We start from the raw sequence: 23,801 nt of genomic DNA on the forward strand, positions 1-23,801 counted from the left end.
GGGGCCAAATCCTCTGGAATGGTCCATATAGAAATTAGTAAATCTCCAGCACTGAGCTGGCCACATCTAACAAGCCTATTGGGGATGCTCACATTAACTCTCAAAGTACGCCCAGGAATTGTCCGGGAAGGTGAAGCCAAAGCTGTGTCAGAGACCAAGAGAACTATTTAACAGTACCTTTAAACAACTATGTTCCTATACATGTGCCTGCAACCTGTCACTGTTTAATTTAATAAACTATATACTATAGGGACAGCTTTTGCATATTCTTGAATTATTTGAAGTACCACATACATGAGTCAGCGTTGCAGTTTAATGGGTCACACACAAATAGGAATGGAGCATTTTACAGTTTGACAGATATCTATGGTTCAGCCTTATTGCTAGGTAAAATTTAAATTAATTCATTTTTTCAAAAACACAGATTTACGAAAATAGGACAAAGCTGCAATAAAACCAATAAAACCAGTATTAAAATAACTTTTTACATCAGAGATTTACTCAGCTTCTCAAATGACTCCTAAGGTAGAACAAATATCTTCTACAACATACCCCTGACTATTCTGGGATTTAAATACTGCTTGATCCTGTTGTGAAAGACCCCCTGGCGTGACCTTCAACATCCTTATGCAACGATATATCGCAATCAGTCTGCAGTTCCTAAGTATTCTCCAAATTTCCTCCGAAAACCATTTCCTTTCCCGTAAAGACACAAACAAGAGAGATAACAGAAGAAACTGTACTCTTTCTTTTACACCCAATATATTTAACCATGCTAGCAATACAGAATTAGGAAACTTCTAACTTCTGCTGTTGCTGATATACCAGTTACAAATAAGGAGACTGGAGTTGCTCTGATATAACTTGTCTTGAAACTTCTGCCCATACTTTTCCATTCCTTGCCTTGAATTATTTTTATACGTGCTCTGAGCTACGGGAAACCTAAATTCCTTTTCCTAGGAGCACCATGAGAGCTTGCAGACCTGTCACTTGTTTTACAGAATTTGTTAATTGTTGGTTTAGTCTAGGGGGAAGAAGAGTTTTATAACACTTTGGGTTAAAGAAGAGTTACAGGAGCATGATTCCTTATTATGGTAGAGGCTATATCACAGCTTATTCTAATTCTTATCACCTCCTTTGATAAAAGAAAATAGCTTATTTTAGAATAAACTTTCTGTGGCGTTGAATAGAATGCATAATCCCTGCTTCAGGGTTTGCAGAGGCTCTAGAGATCAGCAGGAATATTATTCATTGTCACAAACTGATATTAATGCAGCATTTTATTTGAGAATTTCAATGCCCAAAAGACAAAAGACATTCTTCAGTTCCCTGGGGTTGGGAAGGTTATATACTGGTGTCTGCTCTACATTTTGCACTTCACAGTTAACATGGCTTGTTCAGAATAGGAGCAAACAAAATGAGTACATCAAAACCTATGCTTGAAGTTGTACCTTGCGGTACGAGAGGCACAAACTTTGCTGCAATATTGGATTCATACCAGTTTAAAATATTAGTTGAGATTTTACCCTGCCTTCACTTACAAATCCATCATGAACGATGGAAGACCCTAACTGGTGTCTTCCATTTAATGGAGATTTATTCTTAGAGGAAGGTTTACCGAGCCCACGTACAAAACCAAACCCCAGTGGCAGGACAAAATGAAGAAAAAGTTCTCTGCAGGGGAGAAATTCAACATCTGTGAAGACTGCTGCACTCCTGCTGCTTTAATAACTGCCAGAGCTGACTTCACTACTCTGCCCAGCCTATAAAAGGAAAATCCTCATTACCTGTTAAAAAGTCATTCTCTTATACAAACAGATTACTCAGGATGTATTTTGATAGTTGTATTTGTCCCTAGTGGAGAAGACGGTATGTTTAAATGTCCAGAAAATATATTCTACCCACCTGCCTTCTTGCAATGGTTAACAAAATAGAAATCAGAATAATTACCAGTGCAAACATCTCCAATGTTACTTACCAACAGGCTTTTCAGACCTGGGGAAAAGTTTTATAACCTGTAAAGCAAGAGATAGCTGAATTCTACCAGTGGGTGAATTTAAAAAGATAAACACTTGCAGAATCCTCACAGTCAAAAAATGAATTCTTTTTTTTTTTTTTTCCTCCCAATAAATTTGTAACACTTTTATATATTCACTTAATGCATCAGAAACACACTGCTTCATCGCCTGAACACTCAAAGGCACAGGAAGCAGCAGTGCTTCATAACCACTGCAAACAAAAGCCAGTGCTATTCTGAAAAAAAACATGGGCTTTGACTTTTATTGAATTCTAAAAATCACTTTTATTCATTTTTTATTTTGAAATCATACCAGAAACACATTAATCTAACTTTGGAAGCCTATAGACTTCACTTGCGCGAGGGAAAAATCTCTTTAAGGGTTGTTATTTTTCCTCAGAAGAAAATGGAAGCAAATAATATTGTTTCAGACCAATTTATGGTTGATAGGAATATTGGAATTCCTTGTATCCCCTCCCATGAGTTACATGGACTTCTAGTAAATTACATCATGTTCAGCACAGCCTCAGATTGGGAAATACAAACAATACACCAAAAGCCTCCGGCTATCAGCTTTATAATAGTAAATATAATTTGCAGTAGATTACATTTTTCTACAATTATATTATTTTTAGCTAAAGAATGATGTGTGCAAAATATTTTTTCATTTTCCCTATTTTATAGAGTATGATAAAAGTCAAATAAATGCTTCACTGAGCAAATGAAGTATATATAAAATGGCGACAAGTAATTATCTGCAACAGTGTCTTAGAGAAATAACACATCTGCTATTTTTGGCATTTCCTGCTGTATACAAAATGTCTCAATATTTAACTGCGTTATGTCAGCCACATTCACTGACCAGATATTTTCTAGACAGGTCCTTGAAAGGATAATTGTTCTTTTTCTTTTCTACAGATTGCCAGGCTAGAATAATGTTTACAGGTTTTGACAGACAGCTTACAAAATAAAATTAATGTTCGCAGGAAGTAGATAGAGCACAACTTGCAAGCAACTGAGAAGTCTTGTTCTATATCTGATCTTCAAATTAGGGCCCAGACACCTAACGAAGGTAACTGGTTTTACTTGCCAGTTAAGCACTAAAGATTGAAAACTGATGGACATATTTACTTCCATGATTAGGAATAAATTGGGGGGGGGGGGGGGAGACATTTTTGCTAGTAAAGAGGGTAAGAGTGATAGCATTTTTAATATCCAGAGGAAGTTACTATTTTGAGCCACCAAATATTTCCCACCAGGTTCAGTGCATCTGTTATAAGTAATGAGGACCAAGAAAATAAGGCAGGGACTGCAGTCCAGAACCAGCGCTTTGGCCGTGTCTGCTATGATATTGGAAACGGACAGGAAACATCTTCAATACCTTTTTTTAGATGTGATTGACAAGTTTAATTTATTTGATGTACTTCTTAGTTATAGGAATAGCAATAATGCAACGGAAGGATGCTGCACGGCAGAGTTGCCATGGCGACAAAGCAGTCAAAGTTAAGGCATGAAACATGAAGAGACTGAATACAAAGAGTGAATTCTCTCTTGGCATGGGAGAATGAGAAGTTTTACAACAAAAGGCAAATCGTAGCAATATAACACAACACTTGCCTGCGACGCTGGTAATATCTAGAATATATGACTTTAAATGTCCAACTTTACAATTCCGAATTTGTGAACACTGATAGGCAGTCTGCAAATCGCGGCATTCATTTAGGAAAAGACGGAAGTTAGCAGCCTAAATCAATGTGATAAGCCCACTCCTGTGTCTTCTTATGGCTGCAAAAATGAAACCTAGAGGAAACCAGATTTCACCTTTTTCCTGTTACACCTCTTGCCCCACACTATGTGCTCTGACACAGGTGACATTATCAAACCACCCACTTGCTGCCAAGCTGCCGTATGTTCTTCCTAAGGTTATGATAGACAAACACAATTCTCGACGCTCTCTTTCCAAAGCAAGTAATATTTTTGACAGATGGATGTAACAGCTTCCATTTTCATTAGCTTCATAATCGCTGGAAAGTGCCAGAAAAACATTCTGTATTTGAGCGAGTAAACTTTCATGGCAATATTTCTAGGCCCCACTGGAAGTATTTCCTTGTAGCAGGGACTTCTTTCGCTTCCTTCGTTGGAAATCAAATGTTAAGCAGAAATGCTAAGCTTTCCATACTGATGGCTGAGAAATAATTGAAATACAGTGCAGTTACCACAGTATAAACTCTAAAGGACTCAGCCGCCTGGAAATATTGAAATCCCCCCCCGATTCATTAGTTTGACTGTTTCTGTGATGTTGCGCGGCTGCACAGCAGGGAGTCAAACCTCCCAGGAGCGCGCATCCCGGCTGGGCTTCCCGAGCCGTGGTGTCAACCCGGGCGCAGTGACACTGCGCGAGGGAAAAATGACACCGTCTCGGGGAAAGAAAAGGACTGACCTTTTCTAGTCACCAGTGCTGCTCCGCAGTGAAGCCAGACGTTGGCAGAGGATGAGAAGAAATGTCACGTCAGGTGGCAGCCAGCTGATGTGGACCTTTGAAAGCCAGATGAAAAGGAAAGGAAAAAGGTTTTAATTCAATACTTCTTTTTGAGCTTCATTATTTCGCATTGCACCTGCAATTTGCAACAGAACAACAGTTCGTTTTTACTGTTTATATCTTCTTTGGAAGTTTGGAATCGCTTACACCCACTATAAAGGAAACAATCACCACCGTGACTTACAATGTAATTATTTGTGCTGTAGAATTTGTTTTCATTATAAAACATCTTCCCTACTTTTAAGCATAAATGTACCTTTGTTTTTGGAGTACTTTATATAGTTTGTGTAATACTAAAGCTTAAGAGATCTTCTGTTCACTTTGCACATGGTTTTACGATGAGCAATAATATCACAGTTAATATTTCCTCCATATATCTTTTTACCAGGACCAAAACTGGATCAATACTGTAAACTTCAGCCTGCTGCATCTCTCAATTTAATGAGTACAACAAGCTGCATTAATCACTGCATGGTCAAATTGATAGCACCCGGCATCCTTGAAATGTCTCTTGATATTTAGCTACTACCATTTTGGAGGGCTGTGGAGTTCATTTTATAGCAACCATGACAAAAGCGTCTCTGCCAGGAGTCCCCCGAGCACAACAACTCACTAAAATCCAATAACTCCATAGGCTATACTCTATTAACATTTTATACTCGCTTCCCATTCAAGGGCTCTGTAGCAGCTTGACACCATTAAGCTGAACAACAATTATTTAACATGACCACCGTATCCTTTTCTACACATGAGAAGCTTGGGTACAGCATGCTGAATTGTCTTTACCCCAAATCACTAAGCCATACACTTAAAACTAAAAGTTTTACACATGTAAAATGATGGGTGGACTACATGTTCCAGTGTACTGGCAGAACCAAGCAGAGAAACTCAATACCAAGACCCCAAACGCCCTACCTCAAAGATTGAGCTACTTCATCCAGTATGTAGTTAAGCACAATGGAGGGCCAAACAGCCAAAAAAGTAACGTTCTGGAAACCAAAACCATTCTTGGCCATGACTGGCACACACAAGAGTGAAATAGTACAGTTTCAGTTTGCAAGACCAATTTTTTCCCCTACATTTCATATTAGTAGGGTGAATAAAAGTATGGTAATAATTTGGAGGAAATCCTACAGCTACCATGGGATCATCAAAATATGTTTTATGTGCTTTAAAATTCTTTTTTTTCATTAGCATTATAAGTCTATAATTTTAAAAATGTATCGCTTATGTAAACAAATATCATAAATAAACTTAAAAGTTAACATATGTGCTATTAACTCTACTAATCTCTGAGGAAATCTGCTTTTCAGTGACTTCAAATAGGGGAACCATACTGCACTATATGTGCTCAGCCAGTGGTTTGGTAAAACAACTTCACAAAACATAAGTAGCACAAATCTACAGCTGAAGAAACTTCTGCTTATTCTACCTTATTTTAAATCTCAATCAAGTTGTAATGCTCTACATTTCAATATCCATTTTGTTATCTGTTCCAATAGAATTTCTTAATAAAGTTCATTGGAAATTCAACTTTATTCTTTTGGCGATCACCAGTCAAACTACTTTAAAGAAACTAAAAAGTAACCTAGTATTGAAATTAGTTGTGTGCCATCCAATGACTCTATTTCTTTTTCTGTCTTTCTGTTTTCATTAAAAGCAAGAAAAAAAACCAATAGAAGCATAAATATTTGCAGGAAAAGTTTTTTAAAAAGAAAACCTGCTAAAAATGTAAGGTGACATTATGGCAACCGATGTAAAGGCCTAAATGTATTCAAGTTAGGCTAAAATACTTATTAACAAAGCAATTTATAAAGAATTAAAGGTGCTTTCTAATTACAAGTAAAACTACAAGGCAAATATCTGTTCTCATGTCAAGACAACCATTATACACTTTTCAATGTTCCATACTATATTAATGTCTATATATACTGGGTTTGCTCTTTACAATGAAACAAATATTAAGATACCTCTTCTTTTCCAGCTGGTGGTGACTGGTTTCCCTTTAGAAAATCTTTCCTTTGGAGTTTTTGTCAGATTTTAATATAATTACACACGTAAAATTAAAATTAACTGTCAAAGCACCTGCCTCTTATTTTTCAAAATTTGAGTGGGAACTTACCAGTAAAAATAGCTTTAAAGAAACTTTTCATTCACTAGCTTTCGTGAGTTTCCTTTGTTCACTAAGTTTAAGTGGAAAATAAGTGTCAATTTTTTAAAAACTTATTTCTATTTAATTAAAGCAATTTTAGGATTAAAATGCATTTAAGTTAAATTTCTTTTTGCATGCATACAGTCGGACAAATTCCAAGTAAATAAAATTAAGGAAAAAAAAGTTACCCACCTAACAAAAATACAAAAATGAAGGCTCTGGATAAATGCATCTAAAGCTACATAACTCAGCATTCTGCTAAAAAGGAGCATAACTTTGAGTACGTGGTTGCAAATAAACTTTTAAAAATTCCGTGCATTGAGAAATAACCTTTAGTTCGGGGAAAAGAAAGGATGAAGCATATAGTTTTAACTAAGTTTTCTAACAAACCTTTCAGAGGAGTAATACCTACGTCCTGTGTTTGTGTCTGGCGGAGCAGGACTCTGAAGCCACTGGCCACGACTGCCATGCAGCTATGCAAATACAATGCAGAAAGCATCTTTTTCCTGGGAGGGTAATATTTTTACCTGGGAGGGTAATATTTTCCTCTCTTTCATTTGATTATGACTGAAAGGTTTTTAGGAGCCCATGACACTCCTGGGTCTGCTACATTTTCTCATTACTACAATGCTTTGGCTGCAGACACGCAGGCAGAAGATTATTTCTTTGAAAATATATGGTATTTTCCCGAAAAAAAAAAAAAAAAAAAAAAAAAAAAAAGGGAGGCGTTGGGGAGACCACATGAGGCCTTGGAAAACCTCGTTTTATAGAAAGCTTAAATTACAGCCAAACTGGGACTGAAAACATTGCTTTACCATTCCCACTCTTGGGAAAGCACGCCAGCTCCCAGAAACGCGAGCTGAAGCATAAAGATAAACGAACTCCATCCTGCCAAGAGAAACCTGCGGCACTGTGTCCCTGCCTGCGGGGGCCAGCCCTGCCAGTGCAGCTCCTCCAGCTGCCAAAACGGGAGACGAGTCCAGCTGCTGGATGACGGAGGGATCTGGTCACGATTCCCCCACCTCTGCTCCACGCTGCCCGAGAGAGGCGTAATTGGCACTTGAGTTGAAGCATACGCAAGGTCCTTTCGTATCCGCCGCTCGCTTAGCTTGAAAATTAAAAGACGCTATTGATAGCAATTTATATGCACCAGGACGGCTGCGAGGGGAACTTGTGCATGCTAAATTGCAAGTAATAATTCACTGTTCTGTGACAGCTTAACAGAACATAATCACAAAACTTAAAAAATAAGATTGGAAAAGAGGACGAGAGGACATAAAGTCCTTCTCTCTGCTCTTCTCACAGAGTTTCTATTTATAAGCTTTCCAATAAAAATCTCTGTTTGGGGATGGGAATTTAAAAGTGCCTAACACACTATGGTTACCTGCAATTTCTGCATGCAGACATGTGCTTTAAAAACAAATCTCTCTGCTTGTGACAGTTTAATCCAAAATCCATACGTAAACCTAGCATGTTTCTCATTTCCATACTAGAGAGAATGCCACTTTGATAGAAATTACATGCACTCAGGTGGATGAAAGGCTGAATTTTGTAGACTGGACTTCACTTTTCTTATCTTTATGTTAAAAGACTTCTTTGTGCCAGTACAAAAACCCCACTTTTCATACATGTCCTTTCTGCAGAATGTCCATATCAAGAGCTAAACACATATTTCCCATTTGCTAGTGCTCCAAAACCCCCATTATTTTAGGAATGGCGTTTCCCTTCTTATCTTCGATTGCAATTTGAAAATATTTCTTGTCCATTTCTCTTATCTTTTCAGCTTTCAATCAATTTCAGCAGCTTGCGAGAAACGTGGATACTCGGTGCAAAGATGAAGGCGTTGGCAAAAGGCTGAAAAATCATACTGGCGAGAGCCAAGTACCTGAAGAGAGGGAGGAAAAGGAAGGAGACCAAAAGCAGAAAGGAAAAGAGGCAGATGTGCACATACACTACACACGCGGCTCAGGTAAAGATAAAAAACATACCATATAAAATAAGCTCTGTAGTATTTTGCGCTAAATGGAAATATGACAAGCCGTGTTCAATGGAACAAATCCCCTTTCCAGGAGCAATGCTAATCCCTAAAACCTCAGACATCTGAGAGACTCCGCACATCCCCATTAAGCTACAACAGCAGAACAAACCAAGTCTTTTTAATTTTGTATGTCTCGCTCTGTACGAATAAACTCATTTAAATTGCTGATTCCCTACCTCACCAACGCACATTCATGCACATTATTTATTGTGCTTAAATCATATCATTCTCAGATAGCAAATGAAGGTTGAAAAGATTCCTCACATTTGACTTCAATTCATCTCGCTTTCCTGCTCAGTCCACAAAAGCAAGAGGGAAAGAGACATTTCACCTACCACCTCTTGCTTATTCCTTTTAAAATGACAAATGAAACAGACTCAAATACATTCCCGATTACTGCACAGAAGAAAGTGCTTTTGCCACCAGTGCCTGAATGAGACAGAAAGTATCAACAGAAAATATATTCTCATACGAGTTTTGGTATTACCCAGATGGTACCACTAGTCAGTAATTAATTTGAGTGAAATAAACTGTATTTTTCCACAATCATGGGAACGGAAGAAATATCAGAGGGTAAAAATCTTATCTACGGGGATTCTTTATACTCTTACAGTGAGCAGTCACTATGTATTTTACTTCATATAAAAGAGCTTTTACCCACCCGCTCTCCTCCGCCTTTATTTCCAACTTTCCTCATGTAGTTGCTCCCTTACCTACTGCGATTGCAATTGGTGCCATAAAACAGTATACCAAAGAACTTATACAAGGAAATTTATTGCCAAGGGCAACAACAACAGATACTTACCAATACTACAAGTGAAACTAATCACATTAACCCTTATAATTACTACTGACACTGAGTACAGCTGTGAGCCAAATTGATCACACAGGGGTGCCGGCAATGGCATTGTCACAGCTGGCGCCTTGCAGAGCTCAGGAGGCAGGGGGGAGCGAGTGGGAAGTCACTTTGCATCCAAGTTAGCATGATGAGGATAAAATACTGTCTCCTGAGTGATGTTTGTATAAATTGAAGGAAAAGTAAATCCTCAGCTCAAACTCTGAGACTTCCAGATCCAGTCGGTAAAGGAAGAGTCTACCCAGCCTGGCTGCACAGGGTCAATAAACAGTGCTAAGCGCTTTTTCCCATATCACTGGTAAGAATCTTGTCCAAAAATGTTGTGTCTGACACAGAAGCCTACATGTCATCACTTTCAACAGAAGTCGAAAGATACCCTGTCTGGAGATGCACTATCTTCAGCCTAGAAGAACTGAATACAACACATTTCCGCAGCAGTTATTCTTTTCTGCAATCGAGATAGTGATTTGTGAAATATCTTCGTGTCTTGCAGAACTGATTTTCCACAGGCTAAAGCTTCTCAGAAAGATTAGCATGGCACAAAGTGGAATTAGAGGGTGGATCTGCATTAGCATTTAATTTGGATGAGGGGTAGACACTTGAAACAATGATGGCCTCCGCTCACAGCGCTCCGGCTTGCTTCGGTGAGCCACTCCAGAGCAGAAGATCTGAACTCCTGCCAGTGAAACTAAATTGGGAAGTACACCCCAGCCATGAATGGGCACTCAGACCAGAGCCAGCCTAAAGTATACTAAAAAAGTGCTGGATCCTTAGTACGATTTTACTCTACATCTGGGTCCACATGAGTATCCACACACCTGCCTGCCTTTAATTTAATACAGGACCAGGCTCAGTTTTGAGGTGGGGGGTTCGGGCTTCCTCAGTCACTAAGCATCCACAGGATGTTCGCAATTTAACAGTCTTAGCCTTCAATAGGCATAGTCAGTGACAATTAACTCCTTAACTACAAAGATGACCCCTGAAGGTCAAAGAGCCCTTTGCTAAGTAGTATGAAAAGGAATGCTGTACTGCAGTCTACATTACATTTACACTGAGACCAAAGGAAGATTTTTCACCGTCGCAAATCTCAGCATGGCGACTTTCACAAGAACAACTTTCACAAGGTTTACAGGAACACAGAATCAGACTAATAACATATGTTTCAAGCATTCCATACTAAGGGTTGTGGTATATGCTTGTTGCTATTGCCTTTTGCAGGTTTTCATTTAAGTAAACTCAGAAATACTAAGAATCACCTGTGAAGAAACCATGTAATATATTCACTTGAACAAAAGGTCCTCTTCAGGTCAGTATTCCAATGAATTTTATTTTAATTCATTTTAAAACTTCTTTACAATGGCACTGAAAGTGCAATGGTGGGTAGAAGAACGAACAACGAAGGAACAGATTCTGCAGAATTAATCCTTTTATAATCTTGGAACAGCAGGTCACAATATCTTAAGCACATTATAATGTATATCCTTGCTATTCATTTAAAATGCTCATTTATCGAGGAAAGCAGCTATTTCAGCTGAAAGTTTGTAGAAATCTTAATTTTATCAATAAATTGGGAGAAAGAATTCCTACAAAAGACAATTCCAAGGACGATCATTTTCAGAGTTCAAATCATCTCTACAGGAGATGGCTGGGACTAGACGACACAGACTTTTTGTCTTCTGGAAGAGGAGGAGGGTGGTAAGAAGAGAGACCCAAAAATGCAGTTGGGACAGAGGCTGATTATCAGTAGCAAGCTATAGAGGCAGAGGGGACAACTCAGGAACTGACAGAAAGATGAGATAAAGCATTAGATGTTTTGAACAAGGACGGAAGAATGCGAACATACTTTTGCAGGGCAGAAAGGGTCTATTTTCAGCCTGCTTTTGCCACGCTGGAAGTTTCCATGATGGAGAAGAAAATAGCACTGTAGCAGAAAATGATCGTGACCTCCTCAACGAACCTGACCTCCGCTAGAGAATGTGCCAGTGTGATGAGGGAAATGAAGAATCTTAATGAGGTAAGAGGAAAGCCGGTCATCCTAATGCAGTGGGGTCCTCCCAAGAGATCAGCTAGAAAGCAGCATTCACTGTATTTTGCAACTTTATTTGAATTCATCCTGGTTTATCTTTTAAAGAAAAAGCAAGAATATTCAGATAGTGACATAATCTATTTGTAAATTTCTTCTTTCCCCTCTCGTTTTTCCTCTGAAGAATTAAAATGTACGCACAAATCGTGGCAGCTGTAATACAATCCTGGGGCAGAGGGGTCTGAGGAGCCTGTGCAGAAGGCTGGGGACGGGGAGGTGGCCACCGGTTCTGGCTTGCAGGAGGAAAACAGGTTAACAGATGGCTCAAGAAAAGCACCTTGACAGTCCGAGACACAATCATGTCCCTCAGATCCATTTCTGGGCTACAGACAACTCCTGGCAATCTCGCAACTCCATTTCCTAATAACCTGGAGAATTAGGTTAGACTGTGCTATAACAGGATCTCCCACCTTTCTCACTCGTCTTACATCACACAGACCCAAATGTAAAGGTTATGTCTATAGTACTAAATAAAACAGGCCTGCTCTCTGCCCCTGAGGGCATATGGCTGAGCGTAGTTTGCATTCATGCATCTATGTTGTTTTTATGCCCCAAACAGGTCTCATCCATCCCGCTATGGGGAGCTGTCCCTCAGCGTTCACACAACTCCCCAAATCAACCGTCTACACTGACTGGGAGTAGCAAGGTTCCCAACCCTGCCAAAGAGCATACAAGCATTTAAATATTGTAGCCGATCATGTGCCAGTTCTCAAATCTGTTCTCTAGCCCTGTTTAATTTATTGATATAGACATGGTGATGGAAACTACACAGCACGAACATAAGTCCCTTCTCAGAAAAACAACCAAAAAATTCCCACACGGACAGATGATTATCCCACACATGGCTTGAGGGTGATTACAGACAGACATTATTGTCAACATTACCATCCATTTCTCTTTTAGCTATTGTTTCCTTTTTCTATGTCTCTTTCACAGGCAGGGAAGAAAATCTAAAAATAAAGCCCTTTTTTCCTTGAAAAAAGTTACTTGCTGGTAGCTCTTTTTAATCTTTTTCCTTTGTTCCCAGTCAGCTGCTCTTGTAACACAACCTGGATTTGATAGAAGAAAGCTAAAGATGGAGAATAAAAGTTTCTTTGGCTTTTTTTGAGAAAGCATCTTCCACAGAAAAGCTACAAAAATTATTACATTTCAGATGTTCCACCCATTTGAAAGCTGGAGATGGTTGTCCTGGACAACTGCTGCTTTTTAGGTTCCTGAACTTGCTGGGGTTTGGGGTGTTTTTTTCATAGGGTGGGGATTTTCATTTAATATCCAACTTGACCAGGTGAAAAATACTAACCCATCACTTTTCCTTCCCAAGCCTCACTTTCTAGCTTATGCATTTCTTTTTTAGGCTCCTGTGTGAAATGTTTTCTTATTAATAAGGATCTTTTCATAGAATCATAGAATTGTTTAGTTTGGAAAAGACCTTTAAGATCAGTGAGTCCAACAATTTTGGTTTCTCATTATCCTATGAAAGAAACAAATAATTTTAAAAAATGCCCAAATCATATTGTTTTAGCTGAAAGCAGAAAGGACTGATAATTCAGCAGCACTAAGCTGATACTTCTGAGCCCAGAAGCTGATCTAACATGCCCTGTGGGGCAGGGGTAACAAACCAGCAGAGGATAGCTCTGCTTACAGCATTATTCCACCCCTCTGCTCTCCCCTGGCTCTGGGGCTCAGGGAGTCCGATGAGTTTGATCAAGCACTGGTGATTCTCCATCGTGGTTTAACCCCAGGCGGCAATTACGCACCACGCAGCTGCTCGCTCCCTCCCTGTCCCGCGGTGGGATGGGGGAGAGAATTGGAAGTGTAAAAGTGAGAAAACTCATGGGTTGAGATAAAGACAGTTTAATAGGACAGAAAAGGAAGGGAAAATAATAGTAGTAGTAGTAATAATAATAATAATAATATACAAAACAAGTGATGCACAATACAATTGCTCACCACCCACTGACCGATGCCCAGCCAGTCCCCAAGCCGCAGTGCACCCCAGCCAACTCCCCCCAGTTTATATATGGGCATGACATCACATGGTATGGAATACCCCTTTGGCTCGTTTGGGCCAGCTGTCCTTGCTGTGTCCCCTCCCAGTTTCTCGTGCGCTCCCAGCCTCCGCTGGCCGGGCAGTATGAAAAGCTGAAAAGTCCTTGAATTAGTATAAATACTGCTTAGCAACAACTAAAACATCAGTGTGTTATCAGCATTGTTCTCATCCTAAATCCAAAAGACAGGACTATACCAGCTACTAAGAAGAAAATTAACTTTATTCCAGCCAAAACCGGGACATTCTTCCACACCATATTGTTCTGTAGGACACCTTTGTACAAGAAGCTGCATAGTTTTGCAGCATTTCTTTCTCATTCTTCACTTTTTGCACATTGAGTCTACTCTGAAGTACAGAAAACAGCACATGGACCTTAACTTTATCTCTGTTATATTAGAAAGATATATTTATACAGAACAGGAATGGCACATGCAGAAGTGCTGCAGCCAGGCATGAACTGGAGTAGTCCTGATTCCCTTCCAAATTGCACAGAGGTTAAAATAAGTCCAGCACCTCAGCAGGGCACAATGGGAACACAGAGAGAGACACTTGATCCTGCTTAGCCACCTCTTACAGCTTCATCAGTGGCACAAGGAACAATTCAACCTTTTTATTTTACATTTGAACTTTTTTCTGTAGGTTCAGCAAATTTAGTGGTATGCTCTGGTGCTAGATATTTTCACTTCAAGAAATGGCAGTTAATAAAACCAAATGCCGTATCTTACCCTTTTACAAAACACGGCTCTAATCTGAAAACCTACAGCGTATCTGTTACTCAAATAGCATATTCATTTTATTTAGAGCCATATATCCTGGCAATCTAGATAGGCAAGTAATTTTAAAAGACATAAGGAAGGACTCTAGTTGTGGTCTATATTAGCAAATTACTGTGTGAAAAGCTTCTTTTTGGTGCAATTTGTCCTCCAACTGTACTTGGAGCCCTGTGGTGCGTGCTGCAGGCAGCCCTGAACACTTCCCTGCTTGGTGGAACCAGGGTGGACTCAGCAGCAGGGAACGCAGGCACACTTAACGTGGTGCAGTAGGTCACAACTTTTTGAGTCAATCTAGCAGGTAAAATACACACTGGGACCCAAAGCAGCCTTAATTGACAAGCCACTTGGAGCATAAACTCCACAGCTCGGTTTTTTAAGAATATTGGACAGCAAAGGTTAGGTGAGATGATTCTCACATGCCCTATCTACATCATGGTGATTTCAGTTTGCAAAGTTTTTACAGCATCCTGTCTCCCCCAGGAAGACTGGCCAGCAGTGAAATTCCCAGTCCTCTTTACTTTTGAAAACTAATGACTTTGCCTCTTTATAAGCCAAAAATTGCTTGTGTACATGTTCATAAAGAATACCAAATATTAAATGTCTAGGTATCATAACATACCACCAAATCCATTCTGTCTGACTTTAGATGCCAAAAAGTTTCAGCTAGATGCCTTTTATTCTCGTTGAAGGCTTAACAGGCATAGACAGAGAGTATTGTAAGACATCAGTGGGATGAATCCAGAGCCTTGAGACATGCTTAAGAAGACCAAAAAAAAGGAAAATAACTTCTGTACCTCCTGGATTCTCCCAGTTTGATGCCAACAGGATTCCCACTACAGGCAATATGTAGCTGCCACACCATACAATACAGTCCCATGGTACAAAGACACAATGCCTACAATACATTTGCAAAGGCCGGCCACAGGATCTTTGAGAATCAGAGAATCAGAAGTTTTAGGCAGATACTTAAAATTCCTCAGGAGCTCAGGCCCAGTCAGACCGCCTCTTACCAACAGAAGGAAGAAAATTCTTCTCTCTGCAAACTACTCCTCACCCACAATCCTAGCACGATACGACTAGCGGACTCCAAGGAATGAAAATAACATTTTCCACAAATTTTACTATTCTCAGCTCTGTAGAGTCACAAACAGCTCTGGGAACTGGAAAAAAGCAGAGGACCTCTCTACTGCATAAACAGAATTTGTTAACCAAGTTCCAAGTACAGGACCAAAAACCTACCTGCTTGTCTATAGCTGCCATCACACTAAATCTGATGATAATTGGGTTGAACAGATGTGTAAATCAGGGGAGAATCTGACCTGCCAAATCTCTATTATTAGTGATGTTATTCACTGCATAAAACTCAAAGTGACTTTCAGACTCTGGCTGAAATCTGCATTTCTGTCCATTAAAGAAACAAAATCTTTTTCATTTAATGTTGTCCAAATTTTGAATTAGAACAAATAAGGAAAAAATACATAGGCCCTAAATTCTCATTTTGTGCCACCAAATACAAGTACATATATAGCAAATCTTGGAAGAGGGGAGAAACATCCACGAAGCCTGGGCATACAATGTGAGCAAACACTCTTAAGGAAAAGATTTTCAGCATTCTTTATAGGAGCCATTATTCAAAGATGGCATTAGCACACAAAAAGCAGAAGTGGGTATCTTGCATATCCGGTTTTATTCACAATTAATGACATTTTCTTCTCTAGACAGTAAATGTTTAAACCACATTTTCACTGATAGAAAAAAATGTTGATTATTCTCAGAACTAGCAATTTAAACAATTTCTAGCATTTCAGAAATGTTACTCTACCACAAAATGTATACGCCTCTCAAATCATCTGTTTTGCTTAACACTTGTGAAACAATTTCTGACAAACAGTCAACAAGGACCCGGGGGCACGCCTGCTCCAGCTGTTCCTCGCTGCGGCAGGACAATGTGCGTGTGCTGCCAAGTGAGCACGGTAGGACTGGTACCTCCGGGAGACAGAGCTATCTCACACTTCATTTTTTCCCACTCGACAGAGAAAATGTGCACTGTTCCTATTTACAGAGAAGACAAGTCACGTGTTTTCAACACTCTCTCCACAGCAAAAGCCAAAATACATTCCTGTTGTTGAAGAATGGAATATCTTTTGCCCCCATCCGCACTGCCACCTCGGCTGGAGTTCGCCAGGTAGAGCTCCTACGCAGCCCTGCGGCACCTAACCTAGAAAGCAACGTATCTCTCAACAAGGAAACCCAAAATCAAAAACAATGCTACCAAGCCTCTCCTGCCATCTGTAAGCCCATTTTCTGCTTTTCACCATTTCTTTGCCTTCTTGAGCTCCTGAATATCAGGAGATCAGGTGTACCAAACAACTCAGTTTAGAAATGGCAACGTCACCCCCGGACTCTTTGAATGCAACTAATTCCAAACTGGAGGGGTTTGCCTCCAAAACCCCTTTCAGAGGGCCAAGGACAACCCTGCCTGAACCCAGCAGTCTCTTGTGAAACATTTTGTTCTCTCATCGTTAGTCCCCTTTTCTCCAGCCACCAGATACACAGCTCAGCGTGTTATCGCCAAGGAGCTGGCACCCCGTGTGAACGCAGCATCTCCCCAGGGTGACCCACTGCGACCAACTCCGGCTCCTGCAGAGCCAACGGCAGTGGCTGGTGATGCTGCTGCCCATCAGCCGTGGCTAGTGGCCAGACAGAACTGGCTCAGGTCGGCACGAGAGCCGTTTGGTGGAGAGGGAAGGAGGGTTTGCTTGAGTACCCAGGAGTCGCAGGTGTGTGTGGTAGTTGCCAGGGTGCAGCACCCTGGCATTCACTAGTGGCGCTTGGTTTCTGACGGATTTAGCCCACGTGGCTCCAGCTCCACGCAGTATCGGCTGAGCCAGGGCTGCCCTGAGACGCCTCCAACGCGCCCTCCTCCCGGCAAGCACCCTGCTGCTGCTGAGCGTGTAACAGCTGAGCTCAGGGCTGAGAAACCTCTGCGGTTTTGCAGGAGGATGCTACGCACAGGGCGTCAGAGACCGGGAGGAGAGGGGACGGCGCAGGCCGTGCTGCGTGGTCCTGTGCACCATACAGTCACCTCGAGCAGCCACAGGCAGAAACAAACTCAGGTACCCATGTAACGTAAAAACCTACAGAGCAGTAACAGAATGAGCCCAAAGAATTTTCTCTGACGTGCCAGCGGGGTGTTCTCAGTGTCTCTCATCCATTACACCTTCCTAGCCGTGCCACAAAGCCAACACGGCATAGACGGTTAGCAAATCCCATCACTCAGGTGTCAATCAGCGCGCTTCAACAGGATAGAATAAATCCAACCAACACACGTCAGCCTTGTGCAATTGCCGTTCATGTCAATCACAGCTACATCAGTTATTTGCATAATTGAAACTGCTCCAGGGACTGAAATCCCAAAGGAGACATGATCTATGTCTCCCATCTATATACTGAAAATTACACCATTCTATTTTAATTCCATGTATCAAATTCTCACAAGGGATCTAGAGCACACAATTTAAAGACCAAGAAAGTGGTTGGTGAATAACTGCAGACTACAAAATTTGAAGAAAATCTGTGCGAGGAAAATTTGCAATATTAAATCCATCTCAGTTGTTGAGATTCCCCAAGTTCAGTATTTTTGAAAATGGACAGTCAGGAAAATCAAAACCATTAACCATAGAAAATAGGTCTTCTGTACAGAAGTCTTTAATCTGGTTGAATGACTGAATTTCCTCTGAAAAGCTCTTACATAAAATATTTCTCCAGGATTAATAAGTAATTACCATGCATTGTTATCAATCTAGAATATCTTACGACACAGGGCATAGATCTATTAAGCTCACAGATAATGGACTGAATCATGAAGTCCTTCTTTACCCTGATTTTACATGAATTATTATTTCACGTTCCTTTCAATGAAATTGGTCATTGCTAGCATTGTGTTTCTTTTTCTTCCTTTAAATGTCTTAACTGGAGATAAGAGGCAGAAAAGAAACCATCTTAAAGACTAAAAATCAAATTCAAATGAATTCATTAATTGTTGTTTTGTTCTAACAAATTAGTTATGGCAGAACTACAGTGTCAGGGACACCTGAGTTGGAAAAGAGCTACTAAGTTATCTACTATGCCATCCAACTCCTTAATTGTGAAGAAACATTTAGTTGTATTAAAATATACTACCCTTACATGTTGGGTTTTTTTTCTCAGTAATGCTTCTTCTCATACCGTGTATTTCATGAAATACCCATCTTCTTGCAGACCTTCAAATGTGGGTTTTTTTAGTGCTGAAGAGGAACACCAAGAGCTGTGTTCTACATTTCACCTCCTGCAGTCTAGAAACTGCATTCTGCTGACAAAGTGTTTACTTCTATTTTTTCACTTCTAAGCAACAACTATTTCAATTATTAATGGTATTTTCCTCTGGTGCTTAAATTTAACTATTTTTATTCTCTGGTGCTTAAATATAACTACTTTTATTCTTGAGAATGGTGGAATTAGAAATGGGTGGATTCACTTAATAAAAATCTTGCCTTTCAGTTCCCTAAAGCTTCAATAATTCCAGAGCTGAATTACAAATCATCGTTTTAATAGACATCCTCAGAAGTTCATCTTAGACATAGTGATTACTGCAGCCAAAGTGACTAGGTAAGACCAGAAAATCAGTTCTTCAGTCATCTGTAAGGGAATTAAAAGTGCTTTACTTGAGCTGTGATATTCATGAATTTGCTTACCTTTCTGAGTTTGACTGGCTAGCATTTCCTTATATTTTGTTTTCTTTCAATAATTTATGTATTCTTGAGAACACCAAAAATATCAGGGCCTGTGATCAAGTCAAATCATGTCACACTCAATAAATTATGATTCAGAATTCTTGCCAGTTCCTGAAATATCTTTAATCTTTAATTTGCAATTTAAGGTTAACATCCAAAGAGAAACTATTGAAAAGGAGTGCTACGAAGAAAAGTATCAACCACCTGAAGACAGAGATTTATTAATGTCACTTATAACTATTTTAAAACAAATCTTCAAAGTTAGATATGTAAATAATACACAGAAATGTAGGTTTCTGAAAAAGGGGAAAAATAACTTTCAAAGCAAAGCAAAGCAAAGATGAAGAGGTGTTGATGTAGTGCAGACATCTGCCTGTGCAACAGCAGTATATTACTTTTAAATAATATATAGAAACTGTGTAAACGCACTTTAATTATTAGCATTTTAGAGGAGACTCTTTTCCTGTGGTTGAAATCAGTTGTCATTATTTGTTAGCATAATACTTTACAGAATTTTTTAAACGGATGTTTAAATGTGGACATACAATGGTTTTTGTCATACACAAATACATAAAATAAACCACAGAAAAATACAATTGTTTTTATGGTGTTCTAAGCAATAAATGTAAAGCAAGTAAAGCGGCGTGTTCTTTCTTGACTTCCCCCAAAACCTGCTGTGACCATATTTACATCAATTATATAAATACATGTACCTTCTTCTTTGAAGGGAAATATATGAAAAAATATGTCAAATTTTAAAATTCAGGAACAAATCATACCACACTTCTCACACAGTATGGTAGTTGACTATTTTGTTTCTGTGTCTGGAAGAAATTAATTACTTGGCACTACACAGAAGAGTTAGGCCCTTCATTTATTTTGAGAACACTCCCAAACGGTCAAAGTCCCGGTTCACTTTAGGTAGTGTCCTGCTGAATTAGTGCTCCATTGTTAATTAGAAATGCTTCTAGTTAAAACAATGCAATCAGAGAGGCATAAGGATGGACTAAGTGAAATCATATGGAGCCATCCTCTCCAAACCTCTCCGTCTTGTTAAACTGGAATAGAAAGCATACCAAAAATAGATTCTTTCATGAGAAATTTGCTCCTTTCTGCTTGTCAGAAGCATTGCTTTTAGGAGACCTTTTTTCCATTATTTCAATAGTTCTTTAAAACATGATTGTAAATGTTGAGCTGAGGGAGTTAAACAAGCAATTCAGACCATAAAAAAGCATTAATCTGGTTTACTCCAGATCGTATGCACTGGACTGTGTTATTTCCCCGCTAGTATGCATACACCTCTGTATGTTTGCCCAAGGCTGGATAAAAGAGTTACGCATATCACACGCCCTTCTTCAGGAGGCGTTAGCTGGGGTCACCAGCGGGGGGCAAAGGATGAAAGTTTTGCACACAGCTCCCAGTTTCAGCAAATAGTCGCTCTGTTATTCCACATACAGCTATTGAGAAATTCCAGCATCCCTTATCTCACACGTGTATTAGCTTAATGCAGTCCCCTCTAGCACTCTCGAAGCCCAAAGCAGAAAAGGACCCCAGCACGTCCCACCTCGCAGGATACAGCTCCGGAGAAAGATTCCCACGACTAACCTCTTCCCTGGGTAAAATTACGCATTTGAATGAGAGCTCCTTTAAATAGTGCTCAAATTAGAGTATTTTTCCTTAACAGTAGCATGGAGAAAACTTATTGCTGACCCCCCCAGCATGAAGTAACTCGAACACACAGCGTTCCCATAGCACAACTGACACCTAGTGCGACCCACCAACCCAGCGCTACAGTCACTGCCAAAAAGACAAGTAGCTGGAAAAATAATTTCTTGGCCAGAAGAAGTAGGAATGTTTCCTGTCTTTGACAAGGTGGGAGAGTAGTGCTGATCAACTTGCTGGCAGGCAGTATATATATGGCGTAGATGGTTCAAAAAGGAAGGGGAGGGGGGAAAGTCCTGTGTAAACAATTAATGCATCTGTGGCAAAGTCTCAAGTAAATGGGTTGCTTTGCCTTCTGGTACTTAATTAGTACGCTCTGTTCAGTACATACGGTGTTCCCTGTAAGCAATGCCTCCAAAGCAAATTAAAAGGAGCATAATAAATCTTGCTTTTTTCTCCAGACATACAAATCTCTCTCTACACCTATGTGTACAAATATGTATATCTATACGTATATGTAGGGAGAGAAAGAAGATAAAAAACTAAAGTTGCAGGAGGACAACAGAGCAACAGCCATCATGTTCATTTCTTATGTTTCTGAGGAATCAGCTTTGTAGGGCAATAGAGCTGATGACAGCCTGCACAAGGACAGAGCTCAGTGAATAATTCAGACCCAGTAATTTTTAGATATATCTCACAACTTCAGCATTTTGCAGATGAGTTAAATGTAGTTGTACGTCTGAGAAAAAAAGCAGCAAAATGTAAACCAATTCACGTAAAAGTTTGAACGCAAACCCATGAAAAAAGTGTGTGTGGCAATATATCTATTTTCTCATGTCAATAATTTTATACCAATTATGTCTTCAACCACTAAAGATAAACCGTCTACCTACTAGTGTCTTGGGGTTTTTTTCTGCATTTGACTCTAGTGGGAGCGGGCTGTAACACCTGAGTGTTTTCTCACAAGTCATCAATGCAATAATGAGAGGTTTGGGCTTCTCAGTATTAGTATTCTTGTGCTTTTCAAAATGGCCACGCTGTAAAAGATGGTGCTCACCCAGCAAGGGAGAAAAAATGATGCTGTATTACAGCAGAATAGTTCACAAAAGCAATGAGAGACTTAAAGTGATACACAGCTTGTGTTTATAAAAATTCATAAGCATTTCAAGTGTACCCCTAAAGGAATCGTGTAGATGCTGCAACAAATTATTATATAATATAATTAAACACAAAAACCTGCAATAGTAAAATAGCATTAAGGGACAGATTTTCATTGCTGTAGCAGTGGCAGATTGCAAGCAAAGATCCCATTAGAGGTAATGGGAGCTGAAGCTATAATCCACTGTGTAGTGTCAAAAATAATATCCCTGTGGCTTTGGCTTAAACTGGCAGAGTTAAGGTAGCAACCTGATTTCTAATTCTCCCAATTGTGTGCAGACAGCAACCCTCGCAACGCCCCTCTTCCCCTTCTCCTTCCCAAACACATTTTCAAGAAATCCACATTTGAGCACAAGGGAGGGAGGGAGGACCAGGCATGCTATATATAATCGTGCATTTCCTTTGCTTTTGTTGGTTTAAATCAACCTTTTACTTTATTTTAGCGTGGTTAACGGTTAGAGCAAAGGGCTACCACTGAGAGCTCTGATGTTTTTCACTTTGTAATCATGGGTAAATCACCTTTGGACTGGTGTAGTCAGGCTTTTAGCAAGGTGAAGCAAGCTGCTCTCCCTCTCTAAAATCACCCTTCACCTCTTACAGGAACAAATTGCACCAGCCTGCAGCCAGTGCAAATCATCGGGGACCCCACAGTGCTACGGCTGGTAGCAGTTTTTCTTACATGAAATGGTCCCTGTGGGGTCATTTCATACCCCCCCCCAAGCTCTTGTTACTTGCTGTAACAGGTTTTCCTTTGTCACTTAAGCTCTTTCAGAGGATGGTCAGCTTTAAACAGACTAGATGCCCAGCTCCAGTCCAAACCTGAGGGCTTGGGTTGTCTCCCAGCCTTGAGTTAGACCTGGGGACTCCAAAGTGCTGGAATAAAAACAATGCACATATGGAATCTGTACAAATATGTGTAGGGTTTTTATTAATTTTCATAACTTCTAGGTGTTTGGGATAACATGTTTACATTACTGCTGGAAAAAAGCCTTACCCATGCTGAGAGAGGAGGGCTTTCACACCTACACGTAGTTGATAGGGTGGACTGTACTCTCCACAAGCTTGCAAATGACACCAAAGTGGGGGGAGTTGGAGGGCAGGGCTACCCTTCAGAGGGAACTCAACAAGGTGGAGGTAAAACCGTCAAAAACTTAATGCAGTCCAAAAAAGACAGATGCAAAGCCCTGAATGCGGGATGAACCAACCCTGTGAATCCCTACAGAGAGGGGACTGACTAGCTGGGCAGCAGCTCTGCAGAAAATAATCTCGGGGTCCTGATGGATGAGTTAATGACCTCTCGCGAACCACTCAGCCTAAATTTCTGTAGCGTTCTGCCTTCCAACAAACTCACAGAAAAGCCATCTTATACATATAATGCAATATTCGCCCTTGTCCATCCAAACATGGCAGGGAATTAATCCCGGTTTACGTCAAGGAAAAGAGACACATACAGACATCTGCAAACTCGTGACTGGCTCAGCAGTAGCTCCGCTGGCACCAACCATCCAGTGAATCAGTGGTAGAAGCAGAATTAGAAAACAAGATTTACTGGGTCCCAGTTCTACCTGTTATCTGTTCAACCATAATGGTTTCACGTGAAAAGCTTGTGTTGCGTGGGACAGCTTTCGTGATGTGTTTTAACAGCACTGAGCACAACAGCTTTCTGGCCTTCAGCTGATAATTCTTGGCATTACTGTAATG

The 23,801-nt window shown here is 40.0% G+C and overlaps 1 long non-coding RNA gene across 1 annotated transcript; it reads right to left on the bottom strand.

Moving 5' to 3' along the window:
* Nucleotides 1–4,500: 4,500 nt before the first annotated feature.
* LOC115351850 lies at nucleotides 4,501–21,143 on the bottom strand. Its single transcript, XR_003926925.1, has 3 exons — nucleotides 20,886–21,143; nucleotides 18,697–19,185; nucleotides 4,501–4,552 (listed from the first exon to the last, which is right to left on the bottom strand). It is a non-coding gene; the product is annotated as an uncharacterized LOC115351850 (long non-coding RNA).
* Nucleotides 21,144–23,801: the final 2,658 nt, after the last annotated feature.

Source organism: Aquila chrysaetos, chromosome 16 (assembly GCF_900496995.4).
Source record: "Aquila chrysaetos chrysaetos chromosome 16, bAquChr1.4, whole genome shotgun sequence".
NCBI classification, from domain to species: Eukaryota; Metazoa; Chordata; class Aves; order Accipitriformes; family Accipitridae; genus Aquila; species Aquila chrysaetos.